Source organism: Protopterus annectens, chromosome 8.part0 (genome assembly GCF_019279795.1).
Source record: "Protopterus annectens isolate FY-2018-M chromosome 8.part0, PAN1.0, whole genome shotgun sequence".
In the NCBI taxonomy this organism is placed as follows: domain Eukaryota; kingdom Metazoa; phylum Chordata; order Ceratodontiformes; family Protopteridae; genus Protopterus; species Protopterus annectens.
In genome coordinates, this window is record NC_056741.1 from 147,216,916 (window position 1) to 147,238,567 (window position 21,652).

The window sequence follows — 21,652 nt, forward strand, 5'->3', positions numbered from 1 at the left end:
TATAGTACGCTATTACTGTTTTTGTTTCTGACTGACCAACCAGGCCTTGGCTGTCATCTTGTTTCTACAAAATAAAATCTTTCTTCCCAATAAACCTACTTAGTTATCAAAATGTAAATGCTACACATAGTCTACAATCTATTATCTAAATTCAAATGACATTCCGTCTGATATTAAATACAGCAGCCAGAGGGATGAAGGTGGAAGTAATATATGTTGTTCAATATTATATGCAAGTTAATAAGGCTGTCCAAACTGCACCAACTCTAATCAAAGTGTGGACTTCTATTACTCCTCGTAAGAGTAAGCCTTCTTACAGTTTCTTAGAAAAAAGCATGTCCCACAACATGTAAGTGGAACCACAGCAGCTTCAAAATGGGTCTATATTAGATCAGCGAAACAGCATTACAGCGAATGCCGTTTCGCCGACACATATAGCCCAAAGTCTGAAAATAGTGAAGGCTCAGGCCAGCAATTTTTTTCTCTGGGGAAAAAAATTGCTTGGCCTGAGTCATAAGATTGCCCTTTACCCCACTGTAGTGCAATCTCGGAGTTGGTATATTTAGTTAGGGGGGTGTGGGGGCAAAGCCCCCCCACCTAGTTATGTTTTAAATTGTGTGTGTGTGTGTGTGTGTGTGTGTGTGTGTGTGTGTGTGTGTGTGTGTGTGTGTGTGCGTGTGTGTGTGGTGCTTTCCCTGGGAAAGAAATCAATGTTTTGACCATTTTCAGTTTAGTGCGTTCGGTCTTTATGTGTCGCTGAAGAGGCATTCGATGTATCACCTCTATAGACCATTCAAAATTGCTCTAGGCCACTTGGAACAGAATGTTCCCACTATTTCTGCAGAAGCTTCAGGGAATATTCTATGTTTACAATGCATATACTATCTATGCTATTATTTCTGCTTTTTTCCATTCTTTTGGTTTAATTTTTATTTATAAATAACATAAAAGAAATCTTAACTTACCCTTAAATGAAGGGTAAACAGTCTAGCTATAATTTTGTTTGCAGAGAGCTGTTTATTTTGCGGACCTGCTCATGACCTCTGAAATTACGTCATTGAGGAAGTGACAGTTTACTTCAGGTCTGAGGGGAAAAGCTGCCACCCATGGAATTGTCTGTGCAAATGAGGCTAATTAAAAGATTGTATCTGTCTCGCGGGTTAGGTGGGAACAGAAATCAGTGAAACAGTACAAAATGGCAAAAATCCAGGTAAGTCTCGAGCCTGTTATTAACAGGAAAGTAAAAAGTAAGGAGAAGAAGAAAAAATAAAAAAATAAAACAAAAAGCCAGTGTACAGTAGCACTTCAGGGCCTGGAGGAGAACCAAGGAAACATACAACACTGAGCCAAACAAAGCATCAGAGACTCCACTCTAATGCAGCTCAGATCAGCCAGCCTCTCCCTCCATCAAAAAACATAACAAAGGTCTCCCAAATCGCAAAATACATCTCCAAAATCATAAACCAGTGAATTCCTGACACTAGTCATAGACCAAGGAAACAGACTTAAACAATACATCATTTGGCATTTACAAAACCAATCTAGGGAGCAAAAACTGACCAAGAAGCATGTCCAGGTTTCCCACTCTGTTGACCATTTAATTGTATTTAAAGATTTTCCTTTTTAAAATAAACTTACAACAGGAAACTATGTGACCATGTTTTATTAACTAGTAATATTTTCTGAATTTAAATACTATGTGGTCTATTTCTATCTGATATTGCTCTCCTGTACTCAGATATTTATAGTAGTTAAAGACACAGTAAAATAAGATGGTGCTTTTTATACTAAGATTACTTATTTATTTCTAAATTATAGACGAACTTTTATTAATCTCAAACTTTTATTTCTAGCATTGAATAAAGAAATTATGACTATAGCTTGTAATGTTAAGATATATTTATGATATACTTTTTAATAAGTTATTTAAGCTATTATGAATTGCATAAATGTTTATATTAGACATAAAGATAGAAAAGAAAAGGGTGTACTTGTATTAAATCATGATTGTTATGTTGAAAATGTTCTTTTAAATGTCTTACTTCCTTTCTCTCCTCTCCCCTTCTCTTTTCTCCCCTTTTATAGGTTATAAAATAGAGAGTTTACTAACAATATTGATGTAGGAAAAAAGAACAATAGATTATTTGTTTATTTGTCTTTCAGCTTTTTCTTCTTTGTTCAACTACTTTCCATTCATTTCTCTGGGTGTGCTATTAGTCCAGTCCATAACTTCTACTTGATCTATTATGTTGTTGTTAAGCAAATATTTTGTTACAGTGTCCAGTGAGTCAAATATTTTGATACCCTCAGGAAGGAAGATTTTCAGTCTGGCTGGAAACAATAAATGTGTTTTAAATTGTTTTTTCTTCCGAGCTTTTAAGATGGGATAAGTCTCTTCTTTTTGCTACCACGTTTGAAGAATAATAATTGTTAAATCTGACAAGTGATCCTTGGTGCTTTATTGGGGAATTTTGACCAAGCTGTCTTTAGGATTAATTCTTTATCCTGACTGGACTTTTTGAAGGATATAATGTCTAAAATTCAAATGTCTGTTATAATTTAGTGATTTCAATCATCAATGATTTGTCAGAAAACAATTTTTATGAGGAATAGACCAACAATACTAACAAAAATCTGGACAATTGAAAGGTATGACACTCGGCTGAGGACTCAGCTCTACAGCTATGCCAGTGGGGGGTCTTATTGGGGACCTGGAGAGACACAGGAAACCCAGACCCCGGACTGTGTTACCTAAGTGCTCTCAAGGGGAATTGTACTTAATGCAGAGAGCTGCATCTGGAAATACCGTGTGTATCAATTTATGTTCCAAGTGAATGCTCCTCTCCTGTGTCAGTGGTGAGGATTAAGGCTTCTTGATTACTGGCCCAGAGAGGGGACGTCACAGTGTGAACAAAGTAATATAATGTATATATTTATATTTGCATGAAGTCATGAAGTACAAATCATTTTTTCCTGTGGAAATAAATAATGCCTTTGAGCATTTACTGACATACTCAGCAATTACATCTTGCCAGACTCAAACACATGGCAATGTCTGATACATCTGTCTCTCTCTGAGATCTGACCTTGCCATATGTTTTGAGTCTGGCATGATGTAACACATGGCAAGGTCAAATACATGGCAATGGTTGATACATTTCTCTCTGTGAGATTTGACCTTCTCATGTGTTACATCTTGCCAGACTCAAACATGTGGGAAGGTCAAATCTCAGAAACAGTACTGTATCAACCATTGCCATGTATTTGACCTTGTCATGTGTTACATCTTTGCTATACTCAAACACATTGAAGGCCAAATCTCAGAGAGAGAGAGAGAGATGTATTGACCATTGACACCACAGAAAGAGGCATACCTCATGTATCATGAAGACCACACTTGAAGGGACTGCATCAGTATCCTATAGTGATGAGCATGGCTCCCCTAACATGGAGTAGGAGAGCTTACAAATACGGCCCAGCCAATATGCCATATCTCCAGTCTTTGACTAAAACACTCCTGTCTATCGCAACTATCTGACAGACCTTATCAGATTCAGCCCCCTGCCAAACATGCTCCACAGTCTGCAGAGGTGTTTACTGACTGAGTCTGCCACAGGAGATAGCAATGGAGGGTGTCTTAAAAACACACTTTAAGGTGTGAACTAAGAAAGGCTTTTGATGTTCATTTTTGCAATACAAATTATTCTGAGAGATCAAAAGGATGTAATAATATTACTGTTCATATAACTGTCATTTACCAATATCTACTATTGTCTGTCCTTATTGATTTGCACATATACATTACCAGATATGACCCATTACCTATCCAGGCACAGGAGAACTCTCATCACAAGCATACAATATCACATATTTGACTGGCATGAAATCCTCAAAGTGTTGAAAGGGCTTTGTTACAAATAAGACTGGATAGAAATACATTTATACAATGTTGTATGTGTCATGTTAGTACACTCACATTATGTTGTCCTTTGCTGGAGCTGAACAGCTGCCTGTGTAATTCCACAATCAATATAACTGTGCATTTACTGTATATCCCACAGGTGAAGTCTTACCACTTCTGTGAGACAGAACATGCCATCATAATTTTGTTGCAAAGCAGTTGTTTGCACTAAAAGTAATGGAGAAGTCCTATCCCAATATAATTCTAAATATTAGAACTGTGGTGGATGTAATTCATGCCTCACAGTATACTGACACACACAATCATACTATTCAGTTACTGCTGTTTTTTTAACACCTACCTATCTCAAGTTTACTGGTTCATAGCAGTTTAAAACCCTAATGGCCCTAGAGCCCTTACAAGCTAAGCCACATTATACACATGTTACTCTAATTGACCTTAGTTAGATGGCAGTTATTCACAAAGTGATCAGCATCAACTCCCTTGTCCATGAGGGACATGGGTGCCACCCCTGGTGTGAATTTGCTGTCTTCCATCCAATTGTCCAGGTTGCTCTTGAATAGGGTAAGATAGGAGCTCTGCTTCACATGAACTGGGAGTCTGTTCCAGAGGAGTGGCAATCTCTGGAAGACATACCTGTCTCTCCAACATGTTCTTTTAATGTCACAGGCCATGTTAAGATCCCTGGAGTGAGTGGCTCTTGTCCCATTTGATTTGCAGATGTGCAGCATTTCCTTTAGGGCAGGTCAGAGACTGCCCTGTAAGCCAGGCACAGGTCACTTCTCAGCAGCCTATAAGATACAGATTACAATGACGGGGCTTTCAGTCTATCCATGTAAGTCATGGTTTGGAGGCCCTGAATTTTGTTGGTGAGATACCACTGTGGTCTTTCCAGCTGCTGCAGGTGTCTGGTGAGGTACATGCAAAAGGTTGAATTCACTGTGGCCAGTACAGTGGTGTAGTGGTCTGTCTTGTCACCTCACAGCAAGAGGTTCTGCAGTTCAAATCTCAGGTGGGGTGCCTTCTGTGCAGAGTATGCATGTCCTCCCTGCATTCATGAGTGTTTCCTTCAGGTGCTCTGGTTTACTCCCACATTACAAAGATGCACATCTGAAGAGTTTCTCTCTGGGCCTCTGCTGAAAATTGGCTCATTCCAAGTTTGACGTTCCCAGTAACTAAATGTTAAATAGATAAAAATAAAATAAAACGTGTACTCTGTTAATGGTGTGATAAGGGTCGAGTTCACTGGAGTTATAACATCCTTAGACCTGGATGCAATGCCTTTACTTACGAGATGCACAACATAGAAGGCTTTTCTTACCACTGTAGAATCATGGCGATCAAAGTTTCGATTGCTATCAACATGTGCTCCCAAATCTTGCAACACCGGGTTTGAGCTTTGGAGGGTGCTGTCAATATTGTAATTATCAGGAAATTATTAGCCAAAGGGGAGAGTAATGCAATTTTTACATTTAGTTTTAGTTTGTGGCTTTGGCATCAATCATTTGTTTGTGTTAGGCCTATCTTTAATATGCTAACATTGCTGGGGGACTAAATGATTGCACCAAATTTGTAATCATCAGTGAACTTGGTAAGCTACAGGCCATCTGTTTTAGCCTGGACTTCTGAGAAATAGGTTCCAAACTGTAAAGCGCCCAGCATAGATCCTTGTGGTGCACTACTGGTGACTGGTCTACTGGTAATGGTGGAGTCCCCTATTTTGACAGTATATGTTCTGTCAGTGAGCCAACTGGCTACCCATCGAATCATATAAGAGTTAATCCCCAGCTGGGAGAGTTTCTCAATGATAGCAGAGTGGGGGGATGGGTCAAAAGCCTTGGCTAAGTCAAGATAGGCAGTATGCACTGTATTACCTTTAAACAGGGCTTTGGTATCATTCTCAAAGAAGTCTACTAGGTTTAACATGCACATGATCTACCCTTAATGAAGCCAAACTGGGCTGAGTCATGAGTTTGAAGTTTGCCAGTGTCCTTGTTGATAAGGTCCATGATGATTCTTTCCATTTCCTTGCAGATGTGGCTGGTTAGACTTATGGGTCTATAGTTCCCAGGGTCAGTTGATGGCCCCCACTTTGTGCAAGGGGATTACTGATTACTGTTGCTGTTCTCCACTCTGCTGGAACAAAGCCAGTTGTCAGGCTATTGTTAAAGAGAGCACCAAGTGGTTCCACTAGGTCTTGTATTAGATTACTTAGTAAGCAGCCTGAGATGTTATCTGGTCCCATTGAGACTGTGTTTCTGGCCTTAGAGAATGCAGATATGACCTCCTCTGTAGTGATACTTGGCAGAGGACTAGTGTCAGGTATGCTTTGGGGTATGGCTAGTGGGGACGGGGACGGGCGGTGAAGTTTGGACAAAATTTGTCAGCTAGCAAGTTGGCAATTTCCTCAGGTACAGTATAAGCGGTGCCATCCACCACTAGTTCGGAACATAGCTGGACATTCTGTTTTAGATTACAGATGCAGCTAAAGAATGCCTTATGTTTGTCCTTAGTTAGGGATACTATTTTAGCTTCGTAGTTAGTTTTAGATATCTTCTGAAGTTATCTGATTTACTTGTTCAAGCTGTGGAGGGAATTCTTCCTCTGTTGAGTCAATTCCCTCTTGTTTTGGACATCAATTTCTTCCTCTTGTTAAACAACCATTTTATAGTTGAGGTTCATCAGTGTTGTTTGTTTTTTCTGGTGGACCTGGTTTTGATCCTGTCAGATACAGCTGAGTCTGTACAGATGATTAAGTGTTTGTACAGGGCATTTGTGTACATCTCTGCATAAGAGTCATTGTTGACTGTGTTAGCAAGGGGTTTGAAACTTTTCATAACATCAATTAGTAGACTTTAGTTTGCTTTGCAGAGTACTAAGCCCAGAACATTTGAGCCCCTTGTGGAGGTGCAAACTATCTGATCCAGGGCATTTGTACTGACAAAGTCCAGGTAGGCAGTGTGCTTTTCTAGGCTGATGGTGCAGGACCTATAGCTAACAATGATGTGGTAAGGTATTTTGCCTATAGTTAGTTGGACCTGGAGGAACTCAAGAGCATCATACTGTTTGATCAGTCTTGCAGTGTACTCAGGTTAATGAAGATGAACACATCTCCACCTTTGGTTCTTTCATGCTCGTTTTGAGTTCTCAACATGTGGAAGGCATTGTAACCCTGCATGGCCAGAGTCTGTGTGTCTGCATAGATGTCAGGATCTTACAAGGTGAGGAGTGCTTCCAGTGAGTTTAGTTTCCTGTTTAGACTCCTAGTACTAAGCAGCATAACCTTGAGTTTGTCTCAAGTGAATTTTTTTACATTGTAAATTTTGTTGTTTTGACATTACATAAAAGGGCACTATAGGGGAGGCCTTTGCCAGTATCTAAAAGTCTAGAGGAGACAGGTGCAGACCATATCTGGCAAAGCAGAGTGGTCTGTCGACCATGTCTTCCTAGGCTGGATCTCCCTAGACTGATACCAGAAGTTAAACCATCTATATTGTGGCATCATCCTTGGTAAAGGTGAAAGCTGCTTACGGCTAGGGTCATACCTGCATGGGGCACATAATCTGAGAGTTCAGTTATGTGTCTCTTCATATAGTTCAAAGTTATTCACTCCAGCATGGACTATGACAGAGTCATAATGGTACGAGATGAGTGACTTGAGTGCATGCATGATTTGATGATCCTAGCATTTGACAGGCCGCTCGCCATGATCTTCTCCTTGTCCAGCCTGGGGAGGAGGACATCTGTGTCTCACTCTAGAGTCACTTATGACCAAGACATTTTCTCACATATGGAATTTGTTTGTTTTAGGAGTAAGTGGTTATCAGTACACATCCCTCAGGATGCCCATGTCAATCATGCCGGCCGGAGATATGGAGGGAAACTGACCGTCCATTATAGCAGATTTTTACAGTAAGTGCTATTAGGGGGTGGGCTAGTTAGACCAGTTTTTGTTCAAGTACTAAGAAAGGGGCTTATTTTCCTGAAGACTAGGGATGAAAAACTATGGCTCATTGCATAGCTGAGTTGTCTGCAGTGTGCAGGGAAGCTTGGTTGGGTTCTCCTGTCAGATGTCTAGAGAAAACTTGTTTCTAGATGTCTTGTTAAGAAAATCTGAACTTAATCAAGTATCTAGCAGCATTTATAGAAAACCCACTAGAAATGATGCTTTCCTTCACAAAAATAGCATGCATCCAAGACATGCTCTCAGAATGTGCTAAAGGGGCAAATATACAGCGTGTTAAGGCTACATAGCAAAGATGCAGATGCACAGGTAGCCCTTGTACAGTTGAAACAAGAATTTTTGGATAGAGGCTACTCAGAGAGAGAGAAGTAGACATTGCTATAGATGAAGGCTGGTGTCAAAGAATTTTAGAAATACGAGTGCAGCAGATACCACTAATAGGTCTCTAGTTGCTATAAATAATAATTTCAGAATTGTTTTTCAGTATTCTAGTGATATTAATGAGTTTTGTGGTATCCCAAGGAGCAACTGGAGAATTTTATATGATGCCCCAGAATTGATGAATATAGTTGGTAATGCACCTTCATTCTCTTTTAGGAATAATAAATTTATTAAACAACATCTCTGTCATACAAATGCTCCTAATGCAAAACTATATGAATCAAATAGGGTGGGGACCTTTCCTTGTAGGAACTGCACAGCATGCAAATACATTTACACTAGTTCTTCATACATGCATCCTTTGTTGAACTTTACTCTTAGATTAAATCATTATGCTGATTGCAAAACAGTTAATTTAGTGTATTTTTCCTTTTGTCGGAAATGTCATGCCTATTATACAGGCAAAACAAATAGACAGTTTAAAGACAGAGTGCTCGAGCACATTAGGGACTTTAAAAACAAAAGGGCGAATAATGCCTTAGCAATACATGTCCTACAAAAACACACAGTTTCAAGTTTCTTATATTACAGGTTATATATACAGACATTAGAGGGGGAGACCTGGAAAATCGCACAGAAGAAGCTGAGCAGAAATGGTTTCTTCTGCTCAATGCTGAGAAATTTCCAGGTCTAAATAGTGCCTGTTCTGTTAAACCTTTTTTGAAGGCACATGCCCTGAGACACAAATAACAAATTATTAATTTCCATAGATATATATTTTTACTTACTTTTAATTAATACATAATAAATTGTATTTTTAAACAGTTTTTATGAAGATTTTTATGATTTTAATGTTGTCATGATGAAATATGTTACTATATTCATGATGCATTTTGCATCATCCTTATAAGGGTTTTATACTTAATTATATTAATTTGTCAGGTGACTGCTAAATGATTATTTAATGATGTACTCAGTTTGGAATAATTGTCTGATGAAGCGACCTTGCTGTTGTGAAAGCGCTTACCTGGTTTTATTATTCTGTATATTAAACTACGTTTCTAGCCCTGTAGGTCCAGTGCATTTATTTACCTATTTGGTTTCTTCTTTTTATTGCACTGTTCCATACTCTGCTTTCGTTTTTCCATTTTTTGTTTAATGGATGGAATGCAACCTAATTAATCTTACCTCCTTGTGTGTGAATAACAGCAATAGTTTCCAGAGATGCCTAGCGTACTGTGCTTGTTAACACATAAAGCCTTGGTTGTACCAACTGTTTTGCACTTATTTCTGGGAAGGTATGAGCACTTTGGGCCTGATTATGAAACACATAAAGCACCAAGCATGTTAATGATGATGGTATCCTGGAGTATGGAAACACTAAGAAGCAAGGACTTTGTGTACAGCTTGCTTTGCTACAGTAGTTACAATTGAAACATCCAATATAGTGTACATTCAGTTCTGCAACCTGTTCAAATTATGATAATAACTGTCCCCTCAGGTGCTGTCAGCCTGTCTATCCATAGTGCAATGAGTCTAACCACAGTAGTATGAATAGCAGCAGACTGATGTGGCTGAAGGCAAAATCTTACCGGTTTTTGCCATAAAACGTGAACTTCTATTTACCTTCAGTTACTGTTCTGCTCAGTGTCAGGCATCATGCAGATGCTGAGGACAAAGAATGATAAGACAGAAGGGGGGGTTAGGAGACACAGACAGGGACAGATTGTGTTTTGTTTATGGGCCAGTTCTGGCCATCTTTATGGTGTGATACTCTTGGGTTTGACATCATAATAATTCTGACATGCTCTGTAGAATAGAGGTTACAACAGGGATCAAGCAGTGGTAGGAGGGTAAAAACATGATTACGACATAAGCAAGATAGTCGTGGGTTAATAACATATGTAGCCAACAGTTACACACAATAGTAATATAAAAAAATGAGCCATTGTTTGACATACTTCTGGATTCAGACCCTTGACACTTTGCAAAACACAGTCTACAGACTTGAGCATTATCTCAGCACATCACATAGGAACTCATAGTTTACAAAGTTAAAATCACACATTTGAAGGGACAAATGACAGCATGTTGAAGCAAAGGTGAATGTAGGCATCAGGCTTCCTCGCAGAAATGTCAATTGTAACATCCCATATGCTATACAGATCTGTATTATAATCTCTAATGTTTAAAAGTTGGAATGCATAAAGATCAAACTTAATGCATCGAACTCTTAAACAATCTAAATTAAATAAAAATATCCCTACCAAAAAAAAAAAACTAACAAGTGTAGGCAAGGGGGCAAGCCCCCTTGCACCCCCCACACCCCCTGCTACTTAAATATACCAACTCTGAGATCATGCTACAGTACAGGAAATGGAAGTCTTCCCTTTCCCGCACCATTCTACATTGAAGTGCGGCCTCGGAGTTGGTATATTTTAGTAGTGGGGGGTGGGGGTGCAGGGGGGCTACCTGTTAAAGTCAGTATTTGAAGTTTAAACTTTTTTTTTTTAATTTTGAAGTTACAGAACTTCAGCAGTATGGTGTCGACCATATTGTATTCGATGTTATGTAACTTCAAGATTTTAATATAGACCCATGCTATACATTACAGCCAGAAGCCTAATAAATATATGAGTGACTCTCTCACAATAGTGCTTTCAGTCAGTATTTTCATAGTGCAGTGGGCTAAGACACATTTGGGAGAAGGGAACAGTGGAGTAGATGGCAAAATCCAGTGAGTTTTTGCCAGAGGATGTGCAATGTCAGTTACTATCACTCATCATAGGTGTGTGATACCAAGCACTGCACAAATCCTGATGACAAAAACTGAAGGCTTTTTTATGGGCCATTAATGGCCATGTGTATTGTGTGTGATTCTGTTTTTTTCATCAGATTAAATGTGTGAAAAAAGGGTTGATAGGACAGTGGTGAAAATGGAGGCAAGCAGAGGGTAAGACACAGGAGTAAGAATAAAGGAATATGCATGATGTTGGTGGGAGACCACATGGCTATCCACTTCTTTACAACCTAAGTGTATACTTGTAACTAGAATTTGATGAATTTGTGTAGTCATCACATCAGGGCTGGGTGACAATAAAAACAATAATGTCGTAAGGCCATTTCAACCAAATCAAGTGTCAACATACTCATAGCTGAAGTGGCTAGCTATGTATGGGATATAACTTTTTTGTTGGACAAGTGCCCTTTTTTATTTATTTATACAAAGAGCACCGCTGGTAAATGTGGTTAGAAATTAGAGGGTTAAGGTAGGGTAGGTTAGGTAGCAGGCACAGACAGGGATGCTGTTGGACACAAAAGGTTGGGAGACACCATGCTTGAAGATAGGTGAGGGACATTGGAGGTGCATCATTTCCCAGCTTGAGCACAGTGAGAATCTATTCCTTGTTCTCAGGAATGTCATTACTGTCCCCTGTCAGAGATCCCTGAGTTAGTTCTGGGTGTGGCATGAACTTTGCAATTTGACCCAGTGCCTTTCCTGCTCTGTCAATTTGGGCAGCAAGGCCACTCTCCGTGATGTCCTTCATCAGCCCTGTCAACTCCCAATGGGTGACAAAATAGCTACCTCCAGTACTACTTCCATCAGATACCACTCCACCAGTTGCCAGAGCAGAGCTGCCTGATACAGTTGGAGTAGGTAGTGCTGGAGTTGTGCAATGCTGACAGGTTGGGACCAGATGTGCTGGGTGTCTCTGATGCTTGTGATGGTCCTGCAGACAGTTGTGGAGGTAGGGTGGGCCAAACAGCAGTAGATGGTCTAGCTCCCTGTGCTGATGGTCATTTGGGTTGCTGCAGCAATGTTACCATGCAGGAAAAAAGAGATATAAAGTTGGGAGAGAGAAAATATTGATAATAACATCAAAGCCATGTCAAATTAATATTTCAATATATAAACAAATATAAGACACAACTATGTTTACCTTTGCCAGATGCAGATGTGATGTGAAGCCATTATTATGCAATAAAATATAAATCTCAGTACTGTTAAAAATGATATGTAAACAACTGACTATGGTATATCTGATATATGAATTCAAAAGAAATACATTCTGATACAAAAATAAAAAAATTAAGTGTTTTTTTTAATGTTGCAGTAAATAATTTTTGCATACTATCCTGTAATAAAGCTAACTGCAGCTGCTGAGAATTGAACCCACAGACACAGTTAAGTTGATTTCCTCATTGCCTAATGCAATAATCAAGAGCTATGAGAACAAGCATGTGTGCTTGATATAAAGGTTAAGTATGCCTACAAAAGCTGATATGGACAGATGCCCTGAAATTTGTTAAGATCGATTACTTTTCAGAGGTATTATGATCTGGCTTCCATTTATCTCTGATCCACACTTACTCTGTACCTCTGTAATGTGAGACAGTCTTTCCAGATGTATCTCTGTCTTCTTGACAATCTTTTCAGAAGTAGAACTGAACACTTGTCTTATTATTGGAATTATATTTTTGGATATGTGCCATAAATACTTTGCATGACATACTGTCGTACACATAATAATTTATATAAGATGAGTCATACTTTTTAAAAATAAATACTGTGCACATTATATCTATGCAAGCATAGTTTAAATTAATTACTGTCATTGGTATGCTTAACATACTTTACCCAGGTTATAGTTGATGTATTTAGCAATCATTGCACATAGTTGTGTTGCAAATTTAATATTTTAAGTCAGTTTTACTTCATTTTCAATTCCTAATAACATTTTTGTGACCATACTTATTCTGACCCTATCAGTAAAGCTATCTGTAATCTGGATTCAAACCTTGCATTACTTCTGTTGTTTCCCCAAAACCACTGCATTAACACCTTGAGTCAGAAGGAAAGGCAATCTGCTGGTGTATATTTTCACTCAGTGCTGTCCATAGTGCTGGTGGAAGAGCAACATACCAGTCTCGTCTCTCTTGCGCTATTGATGGTAGCCCAAATTAAAATTTTGAGTTTTTTTCCTTCAGACAGGAACCATCATTATGCACTGCCAAGAATCGGAGGAATGCAGAAGCCAAAAAAAAATTAAATGAAATAAAATTAAGCAAAAAAAATAATAATAATAATAATCCTGGTTAAGGGTATATCTAGCAATAAATTCAGCACTCATGTAATTACCATGATACATTCATCCTTTTCACAGTGTTTGCCACATAATAAGTTGCATTTCTGGTACACAACATCAGGCTTTTACTTACTGAAAATTCTTCAGAAAGGGACCATAAAGGAAATTATATAAACCTAATTTTTGACACCCTGTATACAAGCAATAATTATTTATTTTTAAAGAAAATGTATTACTGTCATGATGGGAGATATTAGGCATATCACTTTGGTATTACTACTAACTGTTTTTAAGTAATGGTGTGTGTCAATATGGTTTGTTTTTCATTTGTATAAGTATAAGATTGCCTGTGTCATATGTGATAATTTAATAAAGATGTTTTTTGTTTGAAAACAAAATGAGTAGTTAATTTTTTCACAACAAAACATTTTTTGTCACTGCAAATCGTACCTTGAATTTATCAAAAGTGCCAGTACCAACATCTGTTATACAAAAATACTTAACCAAACTCAAACCAGCCACCCTCACAGCAGACAATCTTCCCACCAAATGCCTTCAACTTGAATCCAAAGCTATAGCTTACCCCATTTCACTACTAATAAATAGATCCATTACTGAAAATACTGTCCTTTCCTTGTGGAAGACCTCATTCATTATTCCCCTTCACAAGGGTGGCCCCTCTACTGACCTCTCTAGCTACCAACCCAATGTGATACTCTCACCCCTATCAAAGATCTTAGAAAAGTGCATCCATCATCAACTCCTCACCCACCTTCTCTCCAGTAATATACTTTCCAAATCTCAACATGGATTTCACCCATTCCACAGTATCATCACTGCCCTAATTAACTTTACCAACACTATAAACTCACTCAAGAACCAAAGCAACCTAGTCTCCACTACCGTTCTAGACTTATCCAAAGCATTTGATACAGTTTCCCACAATAAGCTCCTAACCTGCAAAACAGACCTCAAGCATTGACAAACCCACTCTAGTCTGGTTCAAAAGTTACCTAGACACCTGCCAACAGTCTGTCAAATGGCTCAACTCCCAATCCCCCCAGTTCCTGTCACATAAGGTGTCCCACAAGGCACTATTCTAGGACCCTTCTTTTTAACATATTTACAAATCAACTCCACTTAGCAACCACTAAAGCTGACATAGTCCAATATGCTGATAACTCATTTCTGATCTGCTCCGCTTCTAGCATCTAACTTCTCCAGCAAAAAGCTCAATAATCCTTTAAAGAGATAGAAAATTGGCTAAGTAAGACACAATTGATATTAAACCCCATGAAAACACAACTTATGTTGTTCCACCAAACAAAGACCAATGACCCCACCTTCTCCATAATCTTAACCAACAAGATGCTCATCACCTCAGTAATAGAGGCCAAACTACTAGGACTTACAACTGAACCACAACTAAGATGCAACAAACATATCTCTATAACTATCTCCAAAGTCCATAAAAAGCTAGGAACCCTATATTGCTGCAAAAGGTTCTTTACCTCCAAGTCTAGAACTGATATCACCAGAACCCACCTCCTGTCTACATTACTTTATGCATCCCCAGTTCTAACAAACCTAAATAAAGCCAACCTGAACAAACTATTCACTTGCTACCACAAAACTGCCAGGTTTGCAACCAATGTCAAATCATGCTGCCACCACTGCCAATCCCTACATTTATTACACTGGCTTGAATTTCCCAATTTACTATGCTACCACCAACTCAACCTAGCCCATCAAATACTATACTATCCTAAGGGAGCCCCTACCCTGACTGGTCTCTTAAAATTCTGCAATTCAAATAGACATTATGATCCAGTAATAAAGCTCTGACCAATACAATTTCATGTAAAAATAGCAACGGCGAAGCTCTTTTCCCCAATGAAGTCACTAAAACATGGAACACCCTGCCCCTGACCTCAGAATACAAAACTGTACTTCTACATTCAAAAACCTCCTTAAATCACACCTTTACAGTAACCACTTTTGTAACTATCACCCACCCCTCTGAAACCTCACCCTACTGTAAAACTTAACTTTAAAGCAGTTTCTGTTATTTTCTTATGATTCTGGTGGTTCACTAATCTTGTTATCTACCAATGATTACTGTACATATTGTATATGTTGCTACTACTCAGTAAATGCCTTGGAATACTGTGTTCTAACTGTGCTCATGGTTTATACTGTATATATTTTATCTGCTATGTATAACATGATTCATAATCTGCTACTATCATTTCTCACTTTGTAACCAATATGTTGCCTGTACAGTATACACTGTATCTACTATGCATAGCAAGTTTCCTAATCTGCTACTATTGTTTCTCACTTTGTAACCAAAATGTTGCCATTACTTTACTTTCTGTACTGTCTGGAGCTTTTCTCCCCAGAAGTCCACTGAAAATGGACACCAGTTGTCCAGTCAGATTATCCTGGTAAACAAATGTTGAATAAATAAAATAAAATGAATAATTCCCTGGTAGTGACTGCTGACAGTCACTGAGGTATAATGGCAAGCTTTGTGCAAAGGATAAGCCAAAAAAAAGACAAAGGAGAAGTGTGTCTGTGTGATGTTTGCCTTTGCAGCACTTTCAGCACATTGTGTGATCATGAATAATAATGAGGTGACACCTGATTTATATATCCGCAGGTACCAGAGGATTTATTCTGCACTATATGAGCACAAGCTGGTTCTAATGCACTTGTACCATTGTAGGGGAGAAAGTTTGGATTCACCATTGTCAGATACTACTTTATGCTGCAGCTGCATAAACTTTTGGATGTTTGTAGTAATCCTGTGGAGGTATGTGAATTTTCTTTACCATTTAATATTTAAATGACACATCTTCAGAACCCCATCCCACAACACATCCAAACTGTTGTGAACCCCCAACACTTCAAAAAACTTCTTAGGACACACCTGACTGACTCCTGGCTTTGCTCATGCTCTACCCCTGGATGAGTATCACACCTCCTGTGACATAACTGACAGCTCAGTACCTTTCCCCTCCCCTTCATAGAACTGTATACACTCTACATACTCTCTACCCCCTAAATCTATCTCTCATACCTTTGCTTAATCCAGTGCTCTCACCCCCACCATAATCTCTTTCCTTATCTCTACCTTACCTTATTTCTATCTCCCATACCACTGCTTAATCCAATGCTCTCACCACCCCGATAACTTCTTTTCTTATCTCTATCCCCCTACATCACTCAATTATGACCCTGTTCACATTACTAGTTCACTCTAACCTATATCTTCTCCCTTACCTTTACGCCTTGTCTGCCTACTCTACTCCCATCTGTACAATGCAATATATTTCAGTTATTTTAACCCCTTTCTACTGATACACTAATACTGCTACCTATTGTTATCATCATAGTAAATATTCAATAACTCTCCCCTCCCCTATCTTCCCACCTCCTGTACCAGCTCTCCTCCCATCTGCATCATGCAATATATTTCCAGATAATTTAATCTTTTTTCTTTACTGATATACTGATAGAGTAATACTGTTAGCCAATGTTATTGTCATAATAAATATGCAAAACTATCTTCTAGTATTGTACCAGTCAATGCAATTGATTACCTACCAGAATGTTATCTTTATCCACCTGGATATATACTTAACATCATGAACATTAACTTCTACATTGTAAATAATAACTCCAAACATTGTTAGCTCTCTCTCCAAGCCAGAGTGTTATCTTTAATCACATTGTTATCTTTAATCCCATTGTTATCTTTAATCCCATTGTTATCTTTAATCACATTGTTATCTTTAACCACTTTGGTGTATAGTGAGTGTCATGAACCTCAACCTGTACTTTGTAAATAACATGAATTCTATGTATTTTAATGTTATTTTGAAGCTTTTCTCACTGGGCCTTCACTGAAAATGGGCAACTGTCCAGTCGGACCTCACTGGTAAACAAATGTCAAATAGTTGTTGTGCTGATTTATCTGTCAGATAGCATTGTCTGATGTCTGCAGTTTGTCCATTTGTGTTGGTATAAAAGGTATAACATTGTTATTTGAACTATCGTCATGTGATGTTATATGGATTTATAGCCACATTCCTCTGAGGGTGTGTACATGTGTGAGTTCAGTTTATATGAGTACTAGCAATGCGAAGGTTATATTTTAGACAGAAAGTTGTGTTAAGCCTGTTGTACATGTTTGATGTTGAGAAAGCTTAGCAATACCATTATTTGTCATTGTGTTGTTTCTTGGGAGGGGGATTATGGTTATGTATTACATGTTTGCAGTTAAATGGATTATTTATTTAATTTCTGCTAACAATGCCTACATATTTGTTTTATTATTTGCTGTGCTTCCTGTTCTGATATGTATATATTTTTGTGTTTTATTAAATCACATACAGGTATATGGCTTCCAAAAATTTGGGCCATTGAAACCGGCATTCTCAGATGCTCATAATGAGGTAACAGTGCAGGCAATCTGTCAGTATGGATCATGCCTCTTACTGAAGGTTGTAGCTGACAAGACCTTCTGTGACCATATCTGATTTCAGGTTGTTGGTAATGTCAGTAATGTGCTTGGCCATGTGACTATTCCACCATCAGACATCAGGTCGGTAACATAATTATTAAGGCCAAGGAAAAAGTAAGTGCCATACCACAAGAATGGAGGGCTACTGGTGGTGGTCATATGCCCCCAGTCACTGAGACAGAGGTGTTCCTGTCCACTGTAAGGTATCTGGGCAGCTTCTCGGGGGTTCCCAGTGTAGTGCTGGAAAGAGTTGCAGAGCTGGAGGATGACCAAAGGGTGTCAACTGGTGAAGCTCCAGATGTGGAATCGAGTATCTTTTGTTTATTTATATATATATATATATATATATATATATATATATATATATATATATATATCTAGAGAGAGAGACAGAAAGAGAGATTGAGAGAGAGAGAGAGAGAGAGAGAGAGAGGAGAGAGAGAGAGCAGAAGTGTAGCTCACTCAACAAGTGCCTTGTGTCAGTCCCACAAATCCATTCCCCACCCATTCAGCTCTTTATGTGTAACACGAAAAGAAAAACAAACCAAAAAGGAATGCTTCCTGCAGTTCTGCAGACAGTACCCAATCCATTCCACCACCACCCCCTCCAAGCTGTTTGGGTGAAGAGCAAAAAAACTCTGTTCCTTTTACTGGCACACCAACCAGGAGGCCAGATACAGGACATGCCCTCATAACAGGCTTTAGGCACCAGTGAATCATTTGGTCATGGGGGCCCCTCAGTACTGAGGAGCACCCAACCATGTCAAGCTGTCTTATTTTCGTATTTTGCAACATGTTTGTCAAACCAACAATAGGTGCAGTTATCTTGTGTACTTAATAAACCAGATGGGTAATAATAACTTTTATTTAAAACATCTGTAAAATACAATGATATCTGTGGTTATTTTGTCAAGTAACAGGGTTCATAATTTCATTAAATATTTTACCACTGACATACTGCTCTTGGCATAGTTAAATCCTGTTGGTGGACACTCTCTGTCCACTAAAACTAACATCATAGTCAGCTACAGGCACCTGCAATACCTTTGGCTGTAGGGTGGCCTCTTTAATTATTCATGACTGAGCAGGGGCCCCCACAGAACCTGCTTCTGGTTTGGGAAAAATGAAAAAAGGATTAATTTTCTGATTATGCTCTTTAACAAAAGCAGGGTTGTGATATGACCTTGTTAAGATAAACCCAATAATTAGTGAATTAATATAAGCAAGGTAAGCACTGAAGCTCAGCAGACCAGTGACTGATCTCTAGTGCATACTATGGATTTTAAGAAGAGCTGATGCTTCTGATCTTCAGGGATGGTTTTCTTTTTTAAGGAGCTTTATAAATGATGGCAGAACACCAACTACTGTAACTTTCATCTTCTTTGCTCAAGAATTTTGGCAATATAAAAAAATATAAAAGAATAAAGGCTCAAAATCAAGAACACATTTTAAATATTACTCTAATTCACTTAAAAACTTAATAAAATATCATTTGCATGCATACATTTTTGGACAATAAGAAGTACGAAATTCTGATGCTTGAGTTTCTTCTTCTCCTTCTTCTTCTTCTTCTTCTTCTTCTTTCGGCTTTTCCCGATTAGGGGTCACCACAGAGGATCACCTGTCCGCTCATGATTGGCAGTGGAGTTTTATGATGTCGTGTTGCCAGCCCAGCGCCCAACTTTCCACGGAAGGCACACACATGCATGCACTCATGCCTAGGGCCAATTTAGAGTATAAATCACCAAAAAGCAGTCTAAAGAGGAAAAAGTACTGAAATAGCATAATTCAGCACGCACTTTATTGCAAGGTTGACTTTTCAGTCCACAATTCCAAATACAGTTCCAAATACATGGACAAACGTAACTTCACAGTCCATGCATCACCGGAACATATACAGTCCACAGTTCCGATAAGCACAAACACAGATGACTTTTCAGCCCACAATTTCACTCGAACATTAACGCAATACACTGCTACAATGCGTTTTCGTCTGTGATGACTTCCTCAGATGGAGATGCATACCCATATAATACCCAGCTTTTTATATTTACTTTAATCAATCAACAGCTTCAATAAAACAATTAAATAATTAAATTAACTCCACTTTTAAAAGCATCCTAAACATTTATAAAAGACATTCAACATATTTATTTCAAAATTAATACTATACAATATCTTTTAAAATAAAATATTACCTTAAAAAACTTTATATATTCCATCAAAATACATCATTAAAAATCCTTAATAAAAATCAACACATAAATAGCGCCATCTATTGTCAAAATTTAATTCCACACAAACAATCCTTATAATACCATGCATAACAACATTTAAAGTGAATATTTCATATGAATCGTTATACTGTCAAGAAATGCAATTAATACTAATCTAATACATCTAGAACATATATTTTATAACTTCATTGCATTCTGTGATGCAATATACCTCGCTAAACTTACAGTTTAGCTGATCTTAACTTTAAAACAGGAAGCAGGGAAATTGCATCATTCAGACCTGGAAACTTATTTGCTTCTAGTGAGAGTTGCCATAATAGTTCCTTGTACTCAAGAGTGGTCTCCCATAGACCACCCCTTACATCTTTATCCACTACCTCCAGTACAAAAAATCTAAATTTGGCTTCCTGACAGTTTAAAATATGTCTATAAAAGGCATTACTAATACATTTTGTCCTTATTTCATAATAATGCTCATAAATTCTGTTTTTTAATTTTCTTCCAGATTTACCTACATAAAATGCATCACATTGATTACACATCCCTAAATAAACTATTCCACATGTTTCACAGTTGGCAAAGAATTTACTTTCTATCACTTTATCTCTGCTAACTACATAAACAGTATCTCTTCCATAAATATAAGGACATTGGGAACACCTACCACATTTATACGTTCCTACTTTTTGTCCCCTGCCCAGTACTGAATGTGGATTCTGACATGCAAGATTGCCTGAACCATGTGGCTGACTCCTCGGACCAGATGAATGACGCATTGGATCATGCAATGTCTATAATGGAACATCTGCTGGGGGAGGAGGGTCAGCATCTATGTGGCCAGGTAGCCACTATACCATCTGGTGTTTGCTGACATGGCCATGCAAGATGATGCACCTGCAGTGACACTGCTTCCTTTGCTCCATCATTGATTCAGTTGTCCACACCAAGGCATGGTAAGCCGTGTGCTTGTTGTGGATGTAGTCATGATGAGAGCTCATACAGCAGACATCATTCACATTCAGTTAGCACCCAGAGTGCTACCCAGGACCATGAAACTAGTAGTGCAACTCCTGGCCGAGGTTGTTCTCATGGTCAGGGTAGCAGTGATGAACTCAATTCTCTACCATGTACATCCCACACCTGTCCAGGATGCCAGGGGGTAGTGTTAAGGCAAGTGCTTTGACTGTTCTCCAGCAGACCCTTGCTCATTAAAACTCATCTAGCTATACCACCTCACTCACACACACACACACACACACACACACACACACACACACACACACACACACACACACACATACACATACACACACACACAAACACACACACATTGCTATCAAATGATTTACATCTGTTGCTCCTGGCCATGAAATCTTTGATGTCAGGCTTGCCATTCTGTAACTCCACCACCACCACTTTATGCAAGTGATGATGTCTGTATTCTGCCCTTTGATTATTTCTTTGTGACTTAGAGCTGCCTTTGCCTGATGCACAGAGTGGATATTTCTTGAGCCTCATTGGATTTGTATTGTA